Below are 25,674 nucleotides of genomic sequence, written 5' to 3' on the forward strand. Positions count from 1 at the left end.
GAGATCCAGTTCAACTAAAAGACTGAAATTCTGCCACTGTATGTTTTTAAGCAAATCCAATTGAAGATTTAACAAGAAGAGTCTCAGGCCTCAATTCTAACTGGAAGACATCAACAGATGCTCAGTGCCAAGAAGTTGTGCTGTTGAAAAACTGCATTTTCAAGTATTTTATTAAAATACGGGAGATTTAATATGGGCCTTTAACTTTTAATTAGTGATGTCTCTAGATTGTTCTTTTTTAAAGGTTAAGTGTATATAATCTAGTGACATCTAGTGGTGAAGTTGCATGCTGCAGCTTATTTTATATTCAATTTCTGCCAATAGATCCCTTTCACCTAAACCTTACACACTGGACCTTTAAGATGGTCTTGATGACCGTCGGTTTTGGCATGCTCATAGGAGAAGGGAACCCATTGGCTTGTAAATGGGCACAAAATGTCAAACTGTTTACTTTATCTCAGCAAAAGAAAGAAAAATACCTTTGTGATATGTAGCACATTTTATGTCTCCTACTTCCTCCCCCTCATCTATTCCCACTTGTGAATAATCATTTTGTGTGCTGGCAAAAAACAAACGAACTAAACATTTGGTCTATTTGGCAGATTGGCAGTGGAGATAATTGAGATTTTGAGGTGTGTGTGTGTGTGCGTGTGTGTGTGTGCGTGCATGTGTTCGTGTCTGTGTGCCCATATCGAACCAATGCGAGTGTTATTGATAACACTTTTGAGAGGAAAATAAGAAGTGGCTGAAAGAGGGAAAAAATAACCTCAACCCCCCCTCATCCCCCGCTTCTCCCAAATCACCCTCCACCCCTAGATCAGATCATAGCGGTGTGCTGTTAAATGAGCGTGCTTAAATGCTGGGTTTGGGTGAAAGCTCTCCAAGCCTCGCAGTGCCGACTACCAGCTTTATTGGATCGATGCTGGAGGCCTTGCCGGCCCAACGCATGAGTGAGCCGAGAAGAGATTGAGATGGAGGGAGCGAGGGAGGGTGCGAGAGATGAAGGGCTGAAAGGAAGAGGAAGAAAAGTAAGGAGAGTTATGGAAAAATAAGAAAAAACACGTCTGGAGATGTTGCGTGGTTTGCAATTTATCTCTTTTTTCCCCTTCCTCAACATCCACTCTTCTAAGTCTGTGCAGAGAGGTAACAAAGTGAAGTGCGCATCCTAAAGGCCAGATTAAGTGAAGAGGCAGCATGTAAACACTACAGGGAAAGATGAGGACGAAAAGGACGGTGGAGGAGATGGTGATTCAAGGATTCTGCCTGTAACAACAAAAGCTTCAAAATCCTCAGTGTTAACCTTGTTCTCATTTCTTTTTATTGTTTATTTCCCATTTCTTATCACTTCATTTAATATTCCTCTGTTTCCTCTTTTCTGCTGGTGCATAAAATGCAACTATTTATCGTAAATGATCCTGCCAAAGTAGTATACTAAATGTTGATTTTCAAATCCAGGAAACAAAGGTTTGGAAAGTCATAATGAAATATCAGCTATAAGACAGAGCTATTTCAACATTGAGCCTGTCCACTGTGTTTCCTTTTAACTCTATGCATGGAGGGACCCCCCCGCCACCCTCTTTGTCCATAATAGGTAAAAGTAGATATATAGTGTAGAGAAAGGAAAAACTTCTCAGGGGTGGGTATGACCTGCAAGCAGTGGTCAGGGACCCATGGACAAAGTCAAAGTCATCAGCAATCTACTTGTAACCCCCTTATGACATTTTAAACTTTTAAACATACATTTTTAACATTGAAACATCTAGTCTTCTAATCTGGGGACTGTACTACGAAGCAAGTTCAACATACCGAGAATATCCGGGTGAACTTGACCTAACGATGGCAATCAGGCTAAACGGTCACATGAAGCTGGTTATCAACTCGGTAAGTTGGGTTTTCCTCTTCAAGATCTGAACGCGTGCACGAGACAGGGGTGGGGTTTACTGCATATGACCAATCACAGACATGGACGAGGGAACTAACAGCAGAGCCGCATATTTCACAAACAAGGAGCAAACTGTTGAAAAATACGAGGAGAACAAACACATTATTCAGACTAAAAGAAACACAGTTACAGCTGCTAAATGCAAGAAGGACTACTACAGTGTACAAAATGTACTTTAGTAGAACTACAGAAGTAGCACAACACATGTGAAGGTACTTATTTTGCTGTGTGAACTTTTATATGTTTTCTCTTCAAACAGAAGTTATAAGTAGCTCAAAATCGAAGCCAAGTCAGTTTAAGTTGCCTCAAGTGCACCGAGATACATTAATCGACTAAATACACTACATTTCACCATTATCTGTAATATTACATAGTGGTCAGTAAACATGGTAACAGATTACCCCACTAGCATGTGTAGTAGCTGTGCAAACTTTTTTACTAACCAGCAAAGGCACAGTCCTCAGTTCAGTCAGTGTGATTCATTTAGCTGCTTTAATAGCATATAGCAGAGGGAGTATATACAGTGCCAATATATAAAATCCAGTCAGTCACTATGGAGCAATAACAATCAACTAGGACAGACTGGCTTGCTGCAGTTCTGTTTTCCATTCAGTGTTGCTGAATATTTTTCTTAACTTGACAGCACTCTGCTGATAATATTGCCCACAGAATCTGCAGGCTACACCTTCAGGGAACTATATGAACGCCGGGGGAGATGGTTGGAGTCAGTCTATGATGTATTTTTCTTTTACTTTTTCCTTCCTCTTTTCTTTATATCAAAGCGACTCTTACGGCTCCACGCTGTGCCGTTAAAAGCGAGGTTCAGCCTCCCTCTCGGCTGACGAACAAATTGACTTGCTTGCTCCGTCTCTCACCACGTCCTCTTTAAGGTCCTGCCGTGTCACATAACTCTGCGGGCGGTATCAAATCATCTTTTAGCTGCTGGTGTTGTTGAGCCTGGTTTAGCTAATGAGCTGAGACACTGCAGCCTAATAATGTCAGTCAGCACTCCACAATGGAGAGCTCAATAAAACATGCGGAGAAGTAGGCCACATGTTCTGATTAGGTTGCTGAGTGGTTTGTTATGGCTGCGCCTGTCGGTTAGTGTTGTTTCATGTGCACATGCGTCTTTTTGCGTCTGCGTTTGTTCAGCGTGCATTTGTTTGTCGTGATGAGTGGATTTGGAGGTGAGATGAGTCCCTGAAGAGAGAAGCAAAGCGGGGTAGGTTCTTCGAAGAGAGCGGATGTCGGGGGGGGGGAGAGAGGAAGAACGTTTTCAAACCCCATCTGTCTGCCCTCTTCTCTTCACCACTGCATCTCTCTGTTTTCCACTGTCCTCTTCCTGCCCTTCATTTTCTTCACCTCTCCTTTCCTGGCAGCCTTTTCCTTCCCATCCTCCTATATCGCCACACACACACACACACACACACACACACACACACACACACACACACACACACACACACACACACACACACACACACACACACACACACACACACACACACACACACACACACACACACACACACACACACACACTGACCTCTGCTGCTGTCCCAGCTGATTGCTAGTCCTCACAGGCATTGATTGACCTATAACCTCAACCCCTGCCCCCTTTGTAAGTTAAAGAGAGCCGGGGCGCAGCATCCACCACCCAGACTACTATCACAGTGGGACAGACTTAATGTCCATTAACCCCGTAACTGCCCCACACCCCACTACACACACAAACACACATACACTTATGTATGGATGAACCACCGGACAGCCCCCCCACCCTTCATCTCCTCTCTCGCCTCCCTGCAAAACAAACACAGCAGCTACCGTCAGCTCTCTTCCTTCCTTCCTTCCTTCCTGCCTGCAGCCCCGTACCCTCCCCTATCCCTCCACCTTTTATTGCACCAGCAGCATTTAAAATAAACACACACAAAGACACACAAGTGCAATCTCTCACACACACAAAAGCCGTTTCACCTAAATAGAACAAGCTGGATCAAACGATTTCACACCTTGTGGACAGGAGGATGACAGCGGTTCCAAGCTTTTATATATCGTCTTACCCTCCCTAGGAAATCACCATGGTGAGAAGTTGGCGCAGCGCTGGTGTATTAATAGTTGAGTAATATTTAATAGTTATAGTTGATTCTCAACAATTAATCATTGGAGAAATTCAAGGTGGAGTTCTTGACACAATAATAGTCTCTTAAAAGGCATTAACACCCACTCAGTACTGAAGTCAACACTAGTAATGCTTCAGAACTGATATGGATGTAAAATTAATAGAAGTTATAAAATAATACATATAATAAAAAAATATGCATCTAAGTGCAAAGAGTTTGTTTAAAGTTAATTCATGAGTGTTTACAGCGCCCTGGTGTGTGGAAGTGTCAGCCTGTTTGTTGCTCCCTCAACCAATTTGTTCCAGATTAAAGTGTGGATACCCGAGCCAAGCCCATTGGAACCCGGGCCAGGCATTTTGAGATGATATACAGGTTTGGGTCAGGTTCAGACATGGTAGCTGATATTTTATGCTTCATGTGATTGATCGGGGAAAACATCAGAGATGGGTCGGATTCAGACACATAAAACAGATCGCCTGGCGGGTTCAATTCTGGCTCGGATAGGTTTCTGTCGGGGATCGGCCGGGTTTGGACGGAAAGTTGCATTTAAGTCCAGACACATAATATCTTAAAACAACTATTGGATAGATAACCAGGAAATGTACTTCAGATGTTTAATATCCCTTGAACATAAAGCCCTATTATTATTCTCATCTAGCATCATAGAACCAAAACCTCCAAATCGTAGCTGCCCTTAATAGACTCATCTTCTATGTCATCAAAGCAACCTCTCCTAAACGAAGAAGGAAGAATAAGCTATAAAAGAATATAGCAAAAAAACACCCAGCCATGCATGAAATAACACAAGAAATCAATAAGGGTCATTTTTTAACCATGTTGTGCATTAGAAAGGGTTTGCATAGTTTGTGTATCAAAGGGTTAACATATACAGAGTAATCACCTGAACAACTAAACTCAACAGTGCAGTTAATCGAGGAAAAGACCATAATGGCACACGAGATGAATGACCAACAGCTGATACATTTTCCGCTGTACCTTGCAGAACTGAGGGCAAAGGAGAATGAAGACAAGAGCAGACAAGAACTGCAGAAGATGAAAGAAATGTTCATCATGTACAATGACTATCAGGAGCCCAGTGAGGAAGTGGCGACAATGAAAAATTTGAAAAAGGTGGCAGATGACACTACAATTCTGGAGGCAAGTGAGCGGGAATCAGAACTCAGACAGGAGAAAGAGAATCTGCTAAATCAAAATCTGGAGCTCTTTGAATTAATGGTACAGGAGAAGAATTTCAGTGCTGTCCTCAATATCCAGCTCTGTGAAACAAAGAAGACTCTGCTGAGTTTCAGACCGACTGGAGAAAACTTCAGGAGAGATACAATGAGGTCAAAGCAAAGCTGACGGCTTTTTTGACGGTTTGAATATAATCATAAACTCACCAAACTTCGCGGGCGCATCAGGCCTGGTGAAAATATAATATTATTGACTGTTAATGTTTTTACAATTGTGCCATAATTTACTAAATAAGGGTTTTAATTCAAAAATCAGCCAAACTCTAATTATAGCCTTTACTGTATCAAGGTGGCCCCACCTGGCCCCCCTTAGCAGTGCCACTGCACTGAGGCGCATTTCTCCGCAAGTCAACAAGTGACTGCTCCTCTGAAGTTTTTAATCACTCGCTTTATAAAAACCTGCTGAATTCATATTTATGTTCCTCGATAAACGGGGCGTCACTTCTTAAGTTAGTTAAAACCTTCTAGAAGTTAAAATCCAGCATTGATTCATAATCTGAGGGAATAACTACTGTCTGCAGGAGTGTGTGTGTGTATGTGCTTGTCTCTGTTAATCTTCACAAGAACTGACATGTATTTAGTTATTAATCGATGATGTCGGATCATGACTCTGGGTCATTCTGCTCACTTTGAAGTCCTGACTTTGTGGGTCACGTTACGTTACATGTGTCTCATAAACTCTAGAGAGAATTAAACAAACACAAACTATTACGGTCTAAGCCATCAAGTGCAGACCACACAGTGAACATTTTATGTAAATCGAATAAAAGTTGTAAAACGAGGCTTACTTCCTGTTGCCAGTAGGTGGCGCTATCACTACATACAGACAAATAGATCTGTTCAGGTTGGGGCTCTGATGAAGCCTGAACAATTTGGGGCTGATTGGACAATGTGCAGTGAAGTTAAAAAAAACGTCCTGTTTAATGGCAAATCAGTAGGTGGCGCTTTGACGCTATGAGTTAATATTGACATATGGAGCTGTTCAGGCCTGGAGTCTGATCATGTGACAGAATTTTGGCGCTGATTGAACAATGCACAGAGGAGTTATGACAACTTCGTCTCCTTTGGCGCACCTCAATGTTTACACGGTATGAGGAAATGTCACAATTCTGACCATGGTCCTATGACTTGTATGAGCTAATTTGAGCTGTATATTGTAAAGCAGCCATTAGCAGTATAAAACATGCCACTTCCTGTCACCAGCAGGTGGCGCTGGGACGATGAGTCAATATTGACATATGGATCTGATCACTGCGGGACTGTGATAATTTTAAAGAGGTTTGAGGCTGATTGGACAATGCGCAGAGGAGTTAAATAAATCCCTCTTTTTTGGTGAATCATCAAACTTTGACGTCGCGCCACGGTCAGACCGTGTGACGAACACTAAAACTTTGAACAACTTTGAATCTCCATAGAGTTGAAATGACACTAACTGAATTTAAAGTTGATCTGATGAAAGCTCTACGAGGAGTTTGTCAAAATACAACATGTGTAAATGGTAAAAAATGGCCACTTAATTCAAAATAGACGACTTTCTGTTTGGTCTAGCACAGGCGTCGGCAACCCGCGGCTCTGTGAACGTCAGAACTTATGTTCACCTTCATTATTACATTTATTTATATTACACACATTTAGTTTGAGGGAGATTGAACAAAGTACCCTGAAGTTACAGCAATTCCGTGTGTCATGGCAAAACGTTGACATTTTACAACACGTTGTTTGACAAAAACTTACAGTTTCCATAAGACTTCATCATCAATGTCTTGAGGCTCTTCTGACAAAGTTTGACATGGTTGTGGTCAATGGACGAGGATGAGTACATCAAAGTGTAAGACGTGCAAAAAAACAAGACATTTTCTGTTGCCACAAGCGGGTGCTGTGATTTTAAGTCATGGTTTCTGTGTAGAAGTCATCAAGCCGGGACTCCTGTCATACATATCCAGTTTGGAGTCAATTGGACCATGCATGTCCGAGATACATAAACCTTGTGTTTTGATGGCGTCTAATCAAACTTTGATGCCACGCCACTGTCCCACCGTGTGATGAAAACTCACAATTTAAGTTACTTTTAATCTCATCATGTTAAGATAACACTCACCGAATTTGAAGTTGATCTGATGAAACCTCCAGGAGGAGTTTGTTAAGATACACAATGTGTAAAACGGCCAAAATGGCCCAAAAAAAACAGCAGACTTCCTGTTGCATTAATCAAATTGGTGCCAAATACACGTATTTACCGAAGTTCGTGAAGATCAGTTATACCAGACGGAATTGCTGCATTTTAGGGGGCGCTGTTGAGTGAGTTTTCGAGTATGTTCAAGCCATCAAAAATGCGACTAATTCTCCTGAATAATCAAACAAAAAGCAATAAGGCCTTCGCACTGTCGGTGCTCGGGCCCTAATGATAAAAGATTCCTTACCAAATGATAATCTGGGACCCAAGTTCACCTTGTTTCATTGTTGTAAATTAAACACTTCACAAATTTAACTAGGGGAGTCTGTGAACCCACCACAGACACTTGGAAGAAGATTTTATATGATAATTTCACCAATTTAGATGGTTGTTTACAGCTGAAACATTCTGATGAGAGATCAGCTTTAAAAACATGAAGGTTCCTCAAAAACAGTTTTGCTGATTTGAATCCAAGTGAACACACTGCAACTTGCTATGTGTGACAGCTTTAGCTAAAGGCCTGGACTATAAATGTAAAAACACACAATGGCTCCAGTTGTGGCGATGCATCAAAGACAAAATTTCAAGGTTCAAGTCCAGAGCAAAACGGCTCTGAAATCGAAGTGAAAAAATATCATGTTACAGCACTCCCTGCAAAATTGATGACTTGTGGGATGTGAAGTGAAGGAAGTCAACGTGGAGTCTATTTTTTTTTTTTTTTTTTGCTATTTCCTCTCACTTATTCACACTGTGCTGTGGAACCATGCATCCAACAGGGCTGGATGGAAATATAAAACTGCACTACATTTCACTTAGAAGCTTTTTTCCCTAAGTATTGACAGGAAAGATGAACATTGCTGATGCTTTTATTCATAGAGTGGGGCTAATGTAGCAGATATGGATACAGTCTACCACATCATGCACACTCATGCCTGGTTCATGTTCTATGGAGAATCAACACTGATGTGGGCATTTATACTGTGTCTGTTACCAAAATGCTAGTCGGCAAATGCCACTAGAAAAAAGTGCTGATGCACTGTATGAATGTGTGAGTGAATGGTTGAATGGCAATAAACTGTCATCAAGCAGAAAACAGTATATAAATAAAAAACATTTACATATAAAGAACTGACATGACGTATAAATTCTGCTGCAGAAATGATGCAGTACTACAAAGTTTTGACATCTTTGCCAGTGTCTTCTACGTGTATGGCACCTCTTTTCCTCCTCAGATATTTGTATTATTTTTGTTAAATTTTCATTTGTGGTGTAAGTAACATCATCAACATGTCCACTCGCTCACATGAATTTCCTGCTGTATTCTAAAAAACGGGCTCTCTCTGGAGCAACTGGCTCGGACATTTGCGTTCTCACACATAGCCTCTCTGGAACATTTCAGGAAAATGTCCGCACTTCAGAGCATGTCTGAAAGCAGCTTTACACTGAAATTACTGCAACACAGAAATGAGAGAAGACGTCAGGTTACGTCGTCCCCTGCGCTGCGGCTGTGGTGTCCCTTATTTCCCGTATTTCATTGCCTAAAGATTAGATTACACAGCTTCTGCATGCCTACTGCATTGATTTAAAAAAGTAGGTATATATTGGCTCTCAGCGTCTGAGAGTGTTCATTTTAAGACACAGAAGAGCACTAAGAGCAGGTAGAGTATGTGTTTGTGTTTGATAGTCTGCACGGTTTGAAGCACTATCACGCCTGAGTGAGTCTGCATCGAAAAGATAGCATTAACTAGGATATCTGTGAATACAGATGCTACAGATGTGCTTATGCTGACTACCTCACATTATGGAACTGCATGTGTGTGTGTGTGTGTGTGTGTGTGTGTGTGTGTGTGTGTGTGTGTGTGGGGGTGGGTGCTGGCACACTGTGTGCATTGTGTTTGTGTTGAGTTAGCACAGATGAAAGACTGATAATCAAAGAGCGGTTTGATCAGCTGCATGCAGAGTGTGAATGTGTGACTGTAGAAGATGAATGTGAAAGACTGTGATCGTGCTTTGTGTCGTGTCCTTCTGAAAACCCCCGACACAATGTTCAAGTCCTCAAAAAAATAGTGTTTGAAATCCCCCTTTAAAGCTGCTAGGTGAAACCACTCATCAACTTTCATGCACCTGAGTGCATGATTTCCTTTATTAGCATACAATTAATGATTTGCTAACCAGCGGCACGACATCAAGCAATTCAAATGCATCAAGTTAATGTCATCGACTTTCCTTTCACATGGTGATTGGAATTCGCTTCCCGTCATAATTACCTCAGACTGAAGCGGAACTGAGCACAGCATTTGACTTTAAACAACCTATTGCAAATTAATGGAAACGTCAAAAAAAAAAAAAACTCCCATGAGAGCTTGCAGTGTAACATCTTAGCCTCCCTCCCTGCTGCCTCCCCCCCAGTACCCTGCTCTTTCATGTCTCTCTCCTGGGAGACTGTGCAGGCCTTCAAATCTCCATCTCAAGCTTTCATCCCTATTGTAGCTCTCACTCAACCCCCATCCCCCACCAACCAAACCACACACCACCGCCCGGTCCATGTCGGCTGTCCAGGCGTGGTCGGCTTCTAATTCTTTGATCGGCACTCTGATCTCTCCCAACAGTGCCAGGGGGCTCCAGCTGATTACAGATGAAATGGATCTGATTTTGACCTTGACTGCGAGCCAAACACCTGCTCAGACCTGAGGTAGCCGTAGAAGAGGAGAGGGCGAGATGAAACCGGAGAGACTGACGTCCAGTTAATGAGATGGCGAGATCATCTGTGCTTTGGGATTTGTAGTGGTGGACTCGCGCCTGATGGAAGCGGATCAAGATTAAACATTTGGGGGGTGGATGTGATATGGAGTTACAGTATTTCACAACTAATCTGAGACAAAAGCTTCATCGATACCAGAGACTCGATTTGATGGGTATGAAGATATTTGATGCAGCTACCAGGAACAGTCTGGACATAATCCAAGGATAAAATGATGACCTAATAATTTCAACAAGTCTGTGATCAGATATTAAAGCAGCACCAACAAAAATGTATTTTAACAATGGTTTCAGATGACTGCATGTAATTTGAAAGGGCTGGCTCGTAGCGAGAAACACGTTATCTTGCCTTCAGCTATGCAGCGTTTTATCATCTTTCTGCAAATGTTTTAATTTGACAGTGTGTAACTTGAATGCTTTGGTTCACTGTCTCTGCTCTCAAGCTCCTTTATAAATGTCCTTAATTATTGTTCCATCTAAATGTCAGTTATTATTATGTATTTGTCACAGAATTACCATTTAAAGATCACAGACATCTGGACTGGACTTTGGGCTGATTGGTCGGTTGAACATCTGCTTCCTTGTTACTGGTTATATGTGGTTATTCTCTGTCATTACATGGCATACACATGCCATTCAAAGACATTCAGGTCTATGAGAGTTTATCAGTCAATAGCTGCTTGATCCTTTAACCTGATTGAAGATACCAGTGTATTCATTTATGTGACATTAAAGAAATGTGCCTACTGCAGAAAGTCAACAATAATCAGGTTACTTACTGGATGTGCAGATGCACTGTGTTTTTCCTCTCTCAGCCTCTCCATCCCCATGTCTCCCTCTTCCTTTTACTCTGGTTGACTTTCTGTTTCTGATAAGCACACAAGTGCGGTGAGAAAATGGAAAACTCACGTGCACACTAGCTGGGTTGACTTGCTTGCCCCTGTGTGCAGGCCCGGGGGATGCTGGGATAGCACTCTGACAAGTCATTGATGCACATATATGAGTGCACATGTGTTTGCGTGTGAGTGTGAGGGTGCAGGCACCAGTCCATAATCACTGTGTAGTCATGGGTCGATCAGCCTTGCTAAAGGCAACAAACTGGCTTCTGAACTTAGAAACACACAAATCCATTCAGACTAAGGCTATCCTTTGTACACATTTACTGACTGGATATAGACACTACACACACACAATGCAATGCATGCATTTGCACAAACACACACACAGACATATAGGAATGAGCATCATACAGGCACATACACTGTGCGCACACACAAAACATTAAAGGAATGTTTGATCACATGTTTTGTGCACACATCCTCAATCTCAACACATATATGTTGAAACCAGGGCATGGATCAAATATAATCTTTTGCTCCGCCAGCCAGATCCAGAAAAACAAAAAAGCAGAAAAACTTTCTCTGTTGTATTTCAGAGCTCGTTAAAAAGTATTCACCACTGTATGTTTTAGCTCCATAATCAGCTCTGAATATTAGAAATGGTCGTATCGATGCCTACGGGCACCCGACGCACTGTCTCACATTGGAACAACAACCGCTGGGCGTGTGATTGCGAAACACTATGCCACCAACGCCCACGCACACACTATCTCCCTCTCGCTTCAGTTTCTCTCCCTGGATGCCAGTCACTGAAACACACGCAGTGTATTCTGGCTTGAGGAGACCGCCTACTATGATCCTTGGGGGGCTAATTGTCCAGTATAGCACTCTTTCACTTTAACCTCCCACTCTCTCTGTCCTCTCCCCTCTGCGCTCTACGAGCTGTTCTTTTGGGTCAAGTTCAGGAGTTCACGCTGAGCCCAGAGCCCTGGATCCCAGTAAGGTGCCACAGGGCAGAAAGGTTACACCTAGCTGGACTCCTATAGAAACAGCCCACACACCTCAGTGGCAGAAAGGTGGGGGGAGAGGGGGAGGTTACACTGACAGAGAGATGAAAAGAATGTCAGAAGCAACAGAGGAAAAACAGGACTGAAAGGAAGAGAGAGAGACAGCCGACTGTAGTGTAAATGTTGAGGGTCTGAGAGACTTTGTGGGCTGAAGCTTTCATGGTCTTTTATTCAGGGATATAAAATACTGATGTTATAATGTATATTCATCTGTTTTTCTAGTTCTATGGCTTTTCAAGGAGCCTTGGAGGAGGCAAAAGTTGTTTCATAGTCTCATGTTCAATATGCTGTCTGAACATATGAAACAGCCCATCTGCACCACTGGCCCATATTGATACTCTTTCTGAGTGCATCAACTCTCAGTGCTGCTGTTTTCAGTTCATTTAACTCCATCCAATACCCCAACCACCCTCACTTTTTAGATTTATCTGACTTCAGAGCGTTTCTCTCACTAAGTTGCTCATGTTCATCAGAGGTTGTGAATGTCAGGCTCTGCTGTGGGGTTTGTGAGTTCAGGACAGTGTTTTTCAAGCTAACACAGATAAGAGCAGAGACATACACCCAAAATAAAATGCGTAGTATTCTTGAAGTAAATGGACAAAACTTAGTTAGTAGTAATAGTTAGTAACCTTGAACATATACACAAAAACAAGTAAGGGTCGTATTGTACTGAAGCATAATTTCAGTTTATTACAGCTTGGGTCATTTTGTAAATCAGACAAGGATATGAAGATAAAGGGCCAAACGATCCAAACTAGGAAGTAGAAAACAAATTTACAACCTTTTTATCCAAAGTGTCTGTTGTAAACCATCCAAATTGCAAGCCAGTCGAGTGGTTCAACGTTAACTTAGCGTAACTTTATATTTCCTGCACAGTAAGAGCTCATAATAGACATTTTAGGGATGCTCACTTTCTCATTATTCTCTAAATCCAATTGAGATCTTTTCTCTCCATCCTATTGTGCCTCATCTTAATCTTCGCTGAATATTCATTTACTACGCAAGTACATTGAGAGCAACGCCAGAGTCAGTTGTCCATTCAAGTGACACTGTGTATGTTTTGTCAAATATCACAAATATTAGATAAAAAGCTTTTTAGCATTCGGTAAAAATGCTATACATTTAACAGTGGCAGTCAAGTTAACAAACTCAGTAATGTTAAAAGTTTTCTGTATTAACAATTATAAACTTGTAGTCACATGGGACCATCCAAGGCCACAACAGCACAAGCTCTGCTGATGAATTCAACTTTTCATTTGCAATGACTGAACTCCTCTCTCAAAATGTCAGGCAGGTAATGGCAGTCTCATCAACTTTTGCATGCAGCTAATAATGTTATTATGAGAAATTGTCTTTCTGTCAACACTGAACTCTGAATCCTTGTTCATTTCTCTCAATACCACTTTTTATGAGTTAACTTTTTATTCACAAGCCCTGGAAAGGTTGGCTGCAGAGGAAAATTGCAAGAGACACTAACAAAGAAGGTGCCCTTCAGCAAGGCACTTAACCCAGCTACATTAAACATCCCAGTGACTGAGAGGGGTCAGGAGACAACAGAAGAGTTGATCCTCCAGTACTGGGAAGTTCCCAGTGGCAAGCAGCAGCAGACTGTGGTTCTACTGGGCAGATCCCAGGTATGAATTTGTATAACTGTATCAAATGCAAAGCAGGACTTTCCTGACAGAGTGTGTGCACACTCAGCAGAGGCAAATCCTTTCCTGGATGTATAAATGTATTAGAAAATTTGCAAACGACAGCTATCTGATCAGTTGGCGAAATCAACAGTCATCAGCTGAAAATGCTTCTGGCAGACTTACAGTGCAGTCAGATATTTGTTAAAGACAGAGGAGAAGTGAAAGGGGAGAGCAGTGAGACGAGAGTGCACTAACACAGGGTCTATTAGAGCCTGATTGGGCCCATTAGGTGGGAAAGGTGATACGCAAACCATGAGCAGCGATCCTTCGGCCCGGCTCTACATTAACCACTGCCTGCTCTCTACTTTGTTGAACACACGGGCTGATCGATAGCAATGATGAGGAAGAAAAGGAGGGCAGGTGGTGGCGAGACGAGGAGCAGCGAAAAGGGGTCCAGGTTTACGGGAAGATAAGCCGGGATCAATAGAGAGTCAAGAGCTGCTGCTGCGTGGAGAGGGAGAAGATGGGGGAATGCAGGAAGAAGACGGTTCCAATACGTTCACCTCATCAAAGCTGATGTTGGGGAACCAGTGTGTATGTGTGTGTGAATGTCACAGGGTACTTAAGAGTTTATATGTCTACGACATTGAAAAAGTTATATACTGCTCAGAATCTGAAGAAGTTCTCTAAATGTAGACCGGAGGCTAAGGTGGAGGTTCAAGAGACCAAGAACAGGTTTTGTGAGGCCACCAAAATCTAACCGGTTAGTTTAGTCTAAGTGAACATTTGTAGAAAATTTTAAAAGATTCTCTCGATTTAGATCAAATGTTCATGAGCAAAAAAAAAAGGTTTTATAGTGTCACTTCAGCCTTGACCTTTGACCAACAAATTATAATCACTCCATCTTTGAGTCCAAGTGAATTTCTGTTGCAAATTTGAAAGGCTTCCCTGGAGGTGTTCCTGAGGTGTCGCGTTCACAAGGCAAAAAACATGTTTTGTCAGGTCACGATGATCTTGAGCTTTGGCAACCGAATTCAAATCAGAACAATGGGATGGACAGACTGACAACCTGGCTGTCACCGGCGCAGAGGCATTTAATTGGCCATCATCAGCACAAACATAAAAAGAGCTACTAATGGCTGGGTCAAAAAAACAGAGGGGCAATTCCCTTGACTCTAATGGCTGATATAGTAAATTCAGCAAATTCGACCATTAAAACAGAGACATACCAGTTGTTCTTAGTTTCTCTTTTAAACTGAAATGCTGTTTGAAATCACAAATTATTTCCAGTTACTTATATTTACTTGTTATTCCCCTCGCTGCACTGACAGACATTAAATGTGAAAATCCATTACAGGAAGTGTTGAGTTTCACTGACAGTTGCTACTGAGCGATCGGAAAATGCCAAACTGCATGCGGCTGAAAGAAAAAGTAAATTAAAAAAGTAATTCTGTTACGTGAGACAAACAGAGAGGGCAGTCTGTTGTAGTTCTAGTAGAATTTCTGTTGTGTAAAAGCATATGTATATATTTATGAGGACCACAGGTAAACATGGAGGAGGAATTATGTTTGCATTACAGCACACAGAAAATTCAATTCGATGACAGGGAGATGGTCACTGAAATATGATCAAAATGTGCAGGTTTGTGTTGGTGTGTATGAACATCACAATTCTTGCTTTGTGTGTGTGTGTGTGTGTCGGGGGTGCATGTTAACTGCTGCCCATTTATGTCCAAATACCTGAAGCATGTCACGCTTCATCTATGTGCATAACCTCAACCTCTATCTTTCTTGCTTTTCCTCTTCCTCCCTCTCTCTATGGCTCTCTCCATCTTTCTCCTCTCACTGTCATATCCTGCAACCCCCACCTCCCCTCACCTCCACCACTCCCTCCCCCAAACCTTCCTGGTGTCTGTGATGGCAGCCTGTCAAAGGAGAGCTATTTATGATCGGCAACCAATATCCTCGCAGAGATAAACGCGCACTGTGAAAAACACAGATAGAAATGTGCGAGACAGACAGAGAGAGGGGGAGAATTATTAGAGAGAACGAGACACGAGTGAATTGTGACGAGAGACAGAAACACACATGATGAAAGAAAAAAACATGGATTGAGGAGAAGAGCAGTGTTGCCTGAGGCTGTTTTTTCTCGCCTTTCTGTTTACGTGTGTCAATGTGTGTGTGTGTGTGTGTGTGTGTGTGTGTGTGTGTGTGTGTGTGCATCCCTCTCCTTCCCACATGTCTCTGTATTCTGTGGGTGAAAGTTGGGATACAAATGACTTTTTTCATCCGAGGCAATTTACTAAAGTCTGATGAAGCTCCTGGCCGCTCGATCAAACAGACAACTGATTGTAAATGAGAGAGCCCTTCATCACAGACTTCAAACAAAAGATGGCCACCTACTAACCCCCTCCCCCCCCTCATACACACACACACACACACCCACGCACACGCACACGCATACATATCACACAAAGTGATATCCAGTGTCCTACGATGACAAGGGCATAGGTTTGGTGTCAGAAGTAAAGGCAGCATGGCTGTTGATACTATATTATAGATGCTGCCATCAAAGTACATGGGCTCTGATAGATTCTTCAGGTAATGTAATCTTTCTGTTAGTTGAAATGCTGAATACATAATAACTCTTGGTTATTACTGCTGCATTTAGATATTTTCTAAAAAGAGCACCGTCCATTATTGGCATTAAGGGCTTATTCTGGTATTTATCAATCTGGGCCATACGTTTATCAACATGGCTCTGTAAGTGAATGGTACTTGCCGGCAGTGGCTACCATGTAATATTATGAGGCAACTGCGACAGTTCACGAAATGTCCACTAAAAGTTCATTTTTTCACTAATAAAAGGCTCTAATTGTTATCCTGGGTCTTTGCTAAGAGATAAGATGTCTCACTCTCACTTGAGCAGCAGCTAATTGGACCTCCTCTGCTTTTTGCCGCTCTCTTTTTGTCCTCGTTCGCTCTTCAATTTGTAAGAGCTATTCGTCCATATAGTCTATAAACTCCTCTCTCAAACTCTCTCTCTCACTCACTTTTTCCTCAATACATTATGTTCTCAGGTATTTTTTCAAGTAATGTCTGCAGATCCTCTGACTTATCACTGGCAAGATCAGACGCTGGCTTTGGCAAGGATATAGCCCCCGCTGGTTTCTCTGTAGTACCTTCCCCTTGGCCATACCAATTGGATTGGACCGACAACCCCAGAAACCACCATTTACAGGATTAGTGCAGCCTGTGTGTAGCCTGAGAGGTAAAACCAAGGGCAGAAAAGGCTACTGTGTATACCACTTACTGCTGCTTAGAAAATTTGTTGTGAGCGCGCGGAAATAACTGAAGTACAACTTTTATCAACATCTCTCATCTGGATTGAGGCAGCTGGGTTGTCGGACACTGGTTACTGGAGATTTTAGTGAGTAAATCAAACCAAAACTATAAAAGCAGAAATTATAGCCTTGTCCTTTGGCGAAAATCACAAGCTTAATTTTCTGTAAACCTAAACTGGAAATTATGTGCGTGGTCATTTCCCATTTCTTCTTCTCCTCTTTCTTGTTTGTGTTCCACTTCTATGCTTCAGGCGAACTCTGGCCACCTCACTTGAACTCGCACATGCACAATCTGAAAAAGGTGTGATCGACCCAGATACACACTATACACACACACACTCTCACACCTTCAGCATCTTTCTTAACAAAATGCCTTGATATCTGAAATCCAATATCCCATCCAAATTGAACCTCTTCTCTCATTTTCCCTCCTTTTGTTTGCTTTTTCTGAACTCTCAGCTCATGTGTCTCTCTGCTCTTTCTCTTGCACCGGAATAATTTCTTTCTAGGAGCACCTGAAAATATCTGCAATTTCCACATCCTGTTTTGACAAGCGCCGCCCCTCATGAGAGGTTTCCCTTTTCCCCCCTCATATTCACTTTCTTATTTCGTTTGATTCTTTGCACATTTTACATGCCTCAACCTAACCATTCCCTTCTCGCTTCTGTTCCACTCTCTAATTCGCTCTGCCAGTCGTGCCGTTTGCAGAAGAAGGTTTCAGACCAGGCAGAATAGATGCTGCTCTGTTTTTCTCCTCCGCCCTCTGTTCTGTTTCCACTTTCTTACTTGTTTTTCTCTTCTCCTCCCTCGCGCCTCTCTGTGCTTTCTTCTTAATCTCCTCTTCAGTAGTTGTTTTTCGCTTCTGTCTTCCTCGTGAATGTTGAATGGAGGCACGCAACTCAGATGAAGGTCACATTGGGCTAAAGAAGGAGACGAAGAGAAGAAAAGAGGGTTGATGAGTGATGGGAATGGAAGTGTGTGTGTGTGTGTGTGTGTGTGTGTGTGTGTTGTGTGTGTGTATCTGCGCACTTCTATGTGCATACATGAGATTGTCTGCTTCAGTCATATTATTGTGTATTACAGACAACAACTGCACACATATCCAAACATAAATCATACAAGCACAATCATTTACATATTCACAGATTTGATATCCACCCTCCATCGGCATAGGGGTGAGTAGATAATGAGTGAATTTTCATTTTTGGGTGAACAATCCCTTTGAAAATATGCAATCGTTCACATACAAAATCACATACATACGCAAAAAAGTTAGAATCCTGGTCAGACCAGAATGTAGAAGAAAATATGTGGTTGTACGAACCCTCTCAGCTGGCTAGTTGGTGAACTACTATAGCTACCAAGTCAACTGCTGACAGTACAGTACAATCACAACAAAGGGAAGAGTATTTCATTTTTTGCTGTGTTTTTTAAAGCTAACAAAGTAATTGTTGTTTAACTTTATTACAATACAAAAAAGTTTTTAAGTAAGTGCTGTAGCTGACACCAGCTTTACAATATGGACAATAAAGTGCTGAAATGAGCTGCATGGTGGAACAAAGGTCAGCCCAGACGTGACAGCATGACTTTCAGCAAATCAAATCACGTGACGTTCATAAGAATGAGAGATTACATTTAGTGCTGCTCTGCTTAAGAAGGCAAATAAACTTTCACCAGTATCTGGTGTTATGTCTTTTCTCCCTTATGATTTGTTTAGCTACCGTCTTATTTATGTGGTAATACAAACTCAACCATATATCTGGGCCAAGGCCCAACACTTCCCAGAAATTCAGACAAGCTGCACAAAGTTAAACAGACTCATAGATCTCAGTTCCCTCAATATGCCTGTGAAATCTGTGAATATGTCACTGTATCTCACAATTCTTGGATCCGTCCCCTGATCTGGATTGGCACCAACATTTAATGGGGTCCTCCCTGATCCACACCACATCCTTCCACCAAGTTTGAATCAAAACTGTTAAGTTATTTTTGTGTAACAAACACACCAACAAACAAATGGACAGAGGTGAAAACATAACCTCCTTGGTGGAGGTAATTAGGTTCGAAATGCTCTTTACTCAATTTGACCAAATATGTAGTATATCGGGAAAACATATTTATATCTTCTGTGAACTTACTCCCCTCTAGCATTTAGTTTTTCATTCAAAGAGTTGCCAAAGAAAGAAATCAGCTCTCTGAGGGAGATAACTCTGCAGGCCAACCCATTAGTTAACAGTTCAGAAAGTTTACACTAAACATGAATCGAAACCACAACTGTGTGAAAAAACATTCCTCATTTGTGAAGCCGAATTTGACACAGGCTGATCCAACATGGCTAACAAGCAACGATATGTTCCTCCACTTTGGCCTCTGCAGCTCTCTGTTCCTCTGATGGTTTTCTGTTGCTATGGCATTAACACAGTTAAGTTTACCAGAACTGAGCCTAATGTGAAAAATGTGCCTGGGTTTACTGTGGAATTATACACATGAAAACACACTCTCTGACGTACCAGGCCTCACATATCTCATCGCAATCACACACCTCAGTGCTCCAGGCTCACGTTCATTGGATTCCATGGTTCACACTGCAGATCACATAACTAACTGCCAAGTCCGAGCCAATGTGTGTGTGTGTTTGTGTGTGTGTGTGTGTGTGTTATGTTCAAGTTTGTGTCTGGAGGCTAAGATTCATGTCAGCATCAGTGGCTCACTAATCACACTGAGAGTGCCGAGGGCCAAGCGGGTCCTGTCAGTAATATATGGGCTGGCTAGTGTTACACACAGGGAGCATACAAAGGCAAAACCAGAACCTCTGACACCATCACAGTTCATTCACTGCTGTCAATAAAGTAGACACTGGAAACTCAGTTACACTCTGTGCACACAGCACTGCACGATATCGACTGGAAAAGCTGTGATGTTCATCAGACTTTATTGACTCAATGCTAATACACACACAAAAACATTGTGTAGAACCCTCCAACTTCCTGTCGCAATTAAAGTAGAGGAAAAGACCTGTTTTATTTTAGTGACAAGGCAGTTTTCAAACAATCCAACACATATTTAACAGTTTATTTAACCTAAGAAGTAGCAAAATGACCCATAAAGGATAATTTAATCCTTCATGGTTTTCATTTGGCAGGACCATATGAAACCTGCTGTTGACTTGTTTTTCTAGAAGGAGACAACACCCTAAGCTTGGATAAATCCTGTTGCAAGAAAATATAAAAAGCAGGTTACGTAAACCTCTGAAACAATTTGATGGCTGGGTCTCTAAAATTGAGTTACTTTAATTAAATGTGCTGGAAAGTGAATTTTAGACCTAATCAAGGATGTCATGGCCATGGCTAACTCCCCATCTGAGCGAGCGCATGTGTGTAAGTGTGTAAAAATCTTCTGGTAGAGCACTTAACCTGACGGTGTGCATCTCCACGTGGGACTGAACCGGCCATACGTCTACTGAAGCCTGAACAGCAGCAGAATAACTTTAAAGGCTGTTAGGAAAAATGTCTCTCTCCAAAATGAAATATACTGCTGCTACTGAGGCCACTGGCTGGGACATCCACACACACACACACACACTCACTCTCACTCACGCACACACACACACACACACACACACACACACACACACTCACTCTCACTCACGCACACACACACACACACACATGTGCAACTATGTGACAGCGCGGCAGCTTACTGGCCATCTCTGGTAGAATTTTCCTAAATAAGTAAGTCATCCAGACCTCAGCTTTCCATTGGCTTCATCCAGGAGAACACAGCAGCCAAATCTCTGCAAGGCGCCACACACACACGCACACACCCACACGCACACACCCACACGCACACACCCACACGCGAACACGCACACACGCACACACACACACGTAAATATGGATGTCTGCAGACAGCTTAGTGCACACACACATATACTCAATAAATAAACATTTGAGCTACACACACAAGACACACGAGGCCAAAAGGCAGAAAAGGGTTGGTGTGGATGAGGAGGAAAAGGGGTGAGGGGGTATCTTGTTAAAAAAGCAGGATTTCAAAAACACCTGCACACACAAATACACACTCATACATGCACACACACACAACTCCAGCTGCTGGCTGCCTGCGTTGCGTGTTTGACAGGCAGCACAGTGAGTGGCTGTGTGGACGCCGGCCAGCCGCTTGTGAGTCAGCAATGACTAACAGTTTAAACCTACACTCTCTGAGCTAATCGCCTGCATGCTTATTGTATGTGTGTGGGGGTGGATGTGTCGTACACCCATGTGTGGGAGCATGGCAGAGTGTGTACTAATGACGAAGTGTGTGTTGATGCACGCTGTCTCTACATGAGCCTTCCCCATCAGGCCCAATTGTGGCAACCCAGGCCTTTAATTGCTTTGCACCAAATTTGACATTGTCTAAGCTGACAGCACCCTGATGAGCCGAATAAAAGTGGAGCAACGATGTAACCGTCACTTCCTCCAATCTGCCTCGACAAGAGCACAACTCCACGTTCCGTTTGATCTCTGCACAAGACAACGCAATAGGATGCTAATCACATGCAAAGGCCCGAGCTTTGAGCCTTTGCCAAAGTGTGTTGGTCTGCCTCGTAAGAGTGAGTGCATGTGTGTGTGTGTCTGTGCCAGTAATGGCAGCTCTAATCAGCGGCAGGATTGGAAGAGGCATGTGGCAATAAAGCCCAACAAAATGCCTGCCAGTCCCTATTAGAGGCGAGCACTCGTGAAAATCTGGCCGACGACGCACACATATAGATAAACACACACACACTCCATCTTGCTGGACATCTGGCCAAGGTCAGAGCTAGATGTTAGGAATGAACGCCAACTGCCAGCCCCCCTATCACTCCACCCACAGCAGTAACACACCCACCACCGCGTACCCCTTTCAAAACCCCAAAAGGTTGAGCTGGGAAGCTTGACTTTACAGTCTTTGTCCTCCAGAGTGATTTATTCGTAAACTCTGACCCCTCTAAGTGCAGCCCATTACTAGTGGGTTGTGATTTACAAGCTAAAATTAGAGTGGGCCACCGTTCGCAGGGCCCATTATCAGCACCGCCGCATGACAGAGTCTATTCTCACTGAGATCCCTCATGAGAGTCGTCAATCCGCGCTCAACTGAAGGATCGATTATTCAGTGTTCCACAGAAATGACTGATATACAGCTGACAGTGTAGCATCTGTATTCTTCATGCTGAGGCCTGGATGTGAAATATTTCTTCTGCTCCACGCTACTATTCATGTCATGAACTTTTGAGAAGATACTGACATTTTAACAGTGATGGCTGCACTTGCAGTTTGTACTTTGTTAAAGTTTGTACTTTTTTAAAGTACAAAGTAATGGCTTCATTAATGTTAATAGATGATTTACTAAAGCTTTACAGATCAATTAAAAGCCATTAATAAGAATAACTTTTGAATTGCCAATTTGTGAAAAAATCCTTTCAGCCAGTTGGACTATATGACCTCTTATTAATCATTTATTTATTGATTGCCAACATTTTAACAGCATTACATTTTTTGGGGGGGGCAACCACACTTTGGTCTTGATAATGGCTTATAATTAATTACAAGTTATAAAATGTTTATAGTATGCACTTTATGAAGCTGCTTTCACAAACGCATTGAGATCTCTTGACATCATCCGCCGAGGCTGTATGTGAGTGCACAAATGTCTGTGTCATTTGCTGCGGACATTCTCTGGAGTTTCTCCTCCAGATAATGTCCGAGTGAAACAATTCAAGAAAACAGCAGGAGGTTTTCCAGAGGATTCACCACCACTGAATGGACATGTTGTTTTAAATATGCGACAGACGCAAAACTGAAGGACAAAAAGAATGCTAATATCTCATCATATCTCAGGATGAAAAAGAGGAGCCATACACTTAGAAAACATAGACGAAGATGTCAACTTGGAAAGACAATGAGATTCGAGAGCTTTTGGTGATAAGAACCAATGCGTGTGTTGATGTGCTGTAAAGAAACACATGTGCTCTCCACAGCAGAATTTATAAATGAAGTCCTGCCTCCCGCAAAGGCGCTCAAAAAGAAAAAAAAACACTTTAAAATAATGGTTGCACCCATTGGTAAGATGGATGGTAAACTTTTTGCAATACTTCATGACCGCCCTAACATTTTCAGTGCCAGAGGAAAAGACCTGTTTGCCAGCTCTGAACGTTGTTACTGCAGCCTGCAGCACAGATGCTATCAAAGCCTCTGGCACCACAGTCAGTCAGAAAAACACATCTTCCAAGTTTCTGGCAGAGTGAATGAGCGGTTTGAAGTCCTATTGTCTCCGCACTGTGACGAAACAAACCAAAAAAAAAGGCATTTGTTGGTGTTGACAGATAAAGTGATTGTGATTTATATTTTTTCTCAGTGAAGTGGGCCCTTTCCACTATCATCCACTCATTTCCTGAGTGAGGAGCGGAGCCTGCGTCGGTGCTTTTGGCAACTGATATTGATTTGAGCTGAGGAGCCGTGATTATTATTCTCACTATGCCAGAACACACAGGAGCAGCACCTGGTGTGTGAGCTGAACTGAGCGAGAAACGTATGCAGCAAGAAAAACACTCTCATTTGTCAATATATCCACAACATATGTACGAGTGGCACATTCAGTTCTCCACAAGGCTATATCTGTTTGGAAACAGGGAAAAAAAGGGGGCAGAGAGTCCATTCACCTGAACTGATGTGAGTGTGCTTTCGAGTGTTGAGGTGCATGACAAGAGGAAAGCCCTGTAAAATGAGTGGGGTGGGAGCTTGCTGTGTGTGTGTGCATGCATGCATGTGTGTGTGTTGTATGAGACATCTGTTTACATAAGTGGGAGGATGTGATGGTAAAGCACTGGCTTGGCCCTTTTCTCCACAAGGCCCAGGGCTGTGAGGAGATTTATCCTAATATTTGTCTCATACAGGAGTAAAGCCTGACAAATCCCTCCTGCTGAGGCGCCCTCCAATAAAACCTGCTTCGTTCCTTGCACGGATTTTCACTGGACCTCTCTCACTCCTGTTCTCTGCTTTTCTCACCACACGTTTTATAGGTGTCAACTTTTCCATCCAGTCAAATGTCCAGGAAGGGTGTGAATGGGAAACTGCTGTTGCAAAATAAAAGCCAGTAAGAAAATAGGTTGTTTTGATGCCCTGGTCGATCGCTGTGAAAAATTGTACAGCACTTTGCTTGTTTTGTCATCTGTAAGTGATCTTGATCTGATAAATATTTTTATATGACTGAGTCACTTATCACCTACCTGACATATGTCTAGAGTGTGATTAGATCATGTTAAGTTTCACCCGAATGATCTTAAATAAATACAATCAAATGGACAAAAATTTATGAAAAGCTTTAAAAAAGTCTTGGAGTTAGTACTTAGTTACAACAAGAATTTCAGTTAGTGAGATGCCAGATCCAAGGTAAAATGCTAACGTAAATTGTACGTGTATTTAGATATTAGTCAAAAGAAAGAAGCTAGTTATTTTAAGGGCCACAACTAAGAGGTGCTACAGATCCTTGTCCAACAAATCATCCCTTTTCAAAAGCATTTCACCCCCACAGCGGTAAGGACTCTGCTATTATCAGGCTGTACATGCACTCTAAATACTCTGCACTGTTATGTTACTGTTTGGGATATTGTTTATCCAGCCCATGTCACTGTGTAGTGTCACCACTGTCTATGTTGATGACTATGTGCTTTTTCCGAAAAAGAATTCCACCAACTTGGTTGTGTGGTCATTAATACATGATTCTGATTCTTTCGCAACTGTTTTGAAGAGCTTGTAATGTTTTGGATCTGTCCATCATCTATACTGCTTACGCTGGAGCCACTCCCAGCTGGTCGAGAGGTGGGTAACCTACAGAACGCCAGCGAATCACAGGGCCGACATACAGAGACAAACATCCATACACACTCACATTCACATCTATGGACAATTTAGAGTCTCCAGTTAACATCAGCTGCATGTCTTTGGGAGTTCCTAAAGAAAATCTGACCCATCTCTTCGTTTTGCTCTCACCTTTGTCCTTTTCTGTTGATGCCACATCTCTGCCATCATTAATTACCTCTGCAAACACACACACACTTATCTTTGTGTCTTCAGCTGAGGGTTGACACACTCATTAATGCAGAGGCTGTTTCCTGACCTTCAGACTTTTTAGAGAAAAACATCGACAGATTCTATTCAGAAAAAGGCATTTATGAAAAGATGAGTTTTTTCTGTAATTCACAGCCTTGGTCTGACAGAGGAGCTAGACAAAGCCGAGTGGTCTTGAGATCAAGTCTTGTGTTGGTACTTGTGGAAAACGGTCATAGGAAATGTGAGTTTTCTTCATCTTCTTCTCCTGTGCAATAACCAGAGGCAGGGATATCCTGTTTCATTAGCTTTCATCTCACTGCTGCTGCCGTCTGTCCAACAAAATGTAACTGGCTGAGGGTCGGAGCTGCCGCTGAAATAGCAAATAGCCAGGGAACCCTACATGAGTGGAAGATTATTGACAGAGAGGAAGGTTAAAGAGTAATATATGTGAG

The 25,674-nt window shown here is 42.3% G+C and overlaps 1 protein-coding gene and 1 long non-coding RNA gene across 3 annotated transcripts in view; one reads left to right on the forward strand and one right to left on the reverse strand.

The window, feature by feature from the left end:
* sema4c (sema domain, immunoglobulin domain (Ig), transmembrane domain (TM) and short cytoplasmic domain, (semaphorin) 4C) overlaps positions 1 to 25,674 on the reverse strand; it is a 103,320-nt gene that overhangs the window by 51,794 nt on the left and 25,852 nt on the right. For both annotated transcript variants that reach the window (XM_035165755.2, XM_035165756.2), the window contains exon 2: positions 17,922 to 18,055. The gene's annotated coding sequence lies outside the window, so the exon portion shown is untranslated. The remainder of the gene's footprint in view (positions 1 to 17,921; positions 18,056 to 25,674) is intronic.
* Positions 2,993 to 11,011, forward strand: LOC118114958. Its single transcript, XR_004697522.2, has 2 exons — positions 2,993 to 3,164; positions 10,101 to 11,011. It is a non-coding gene; the product is annotated as an uncharacterized LOC118114958 (long non-coding RNA).

Source organism: Hippoglossus stenolepis, chromosome 9, assembly GCF_022539355.2.
Source record: "Hippoglossus stenolepis isolate QCI-W04-F060 chromosome 9, HSTE1.2, whole genome shotgun sequence".
NCBI lineage: Eukaryota > Metazoa > Chordata > Actinopteri > Pleuronectiformes > Pleuronectidae > Hippoglossus > Hippoglossus stenolepis.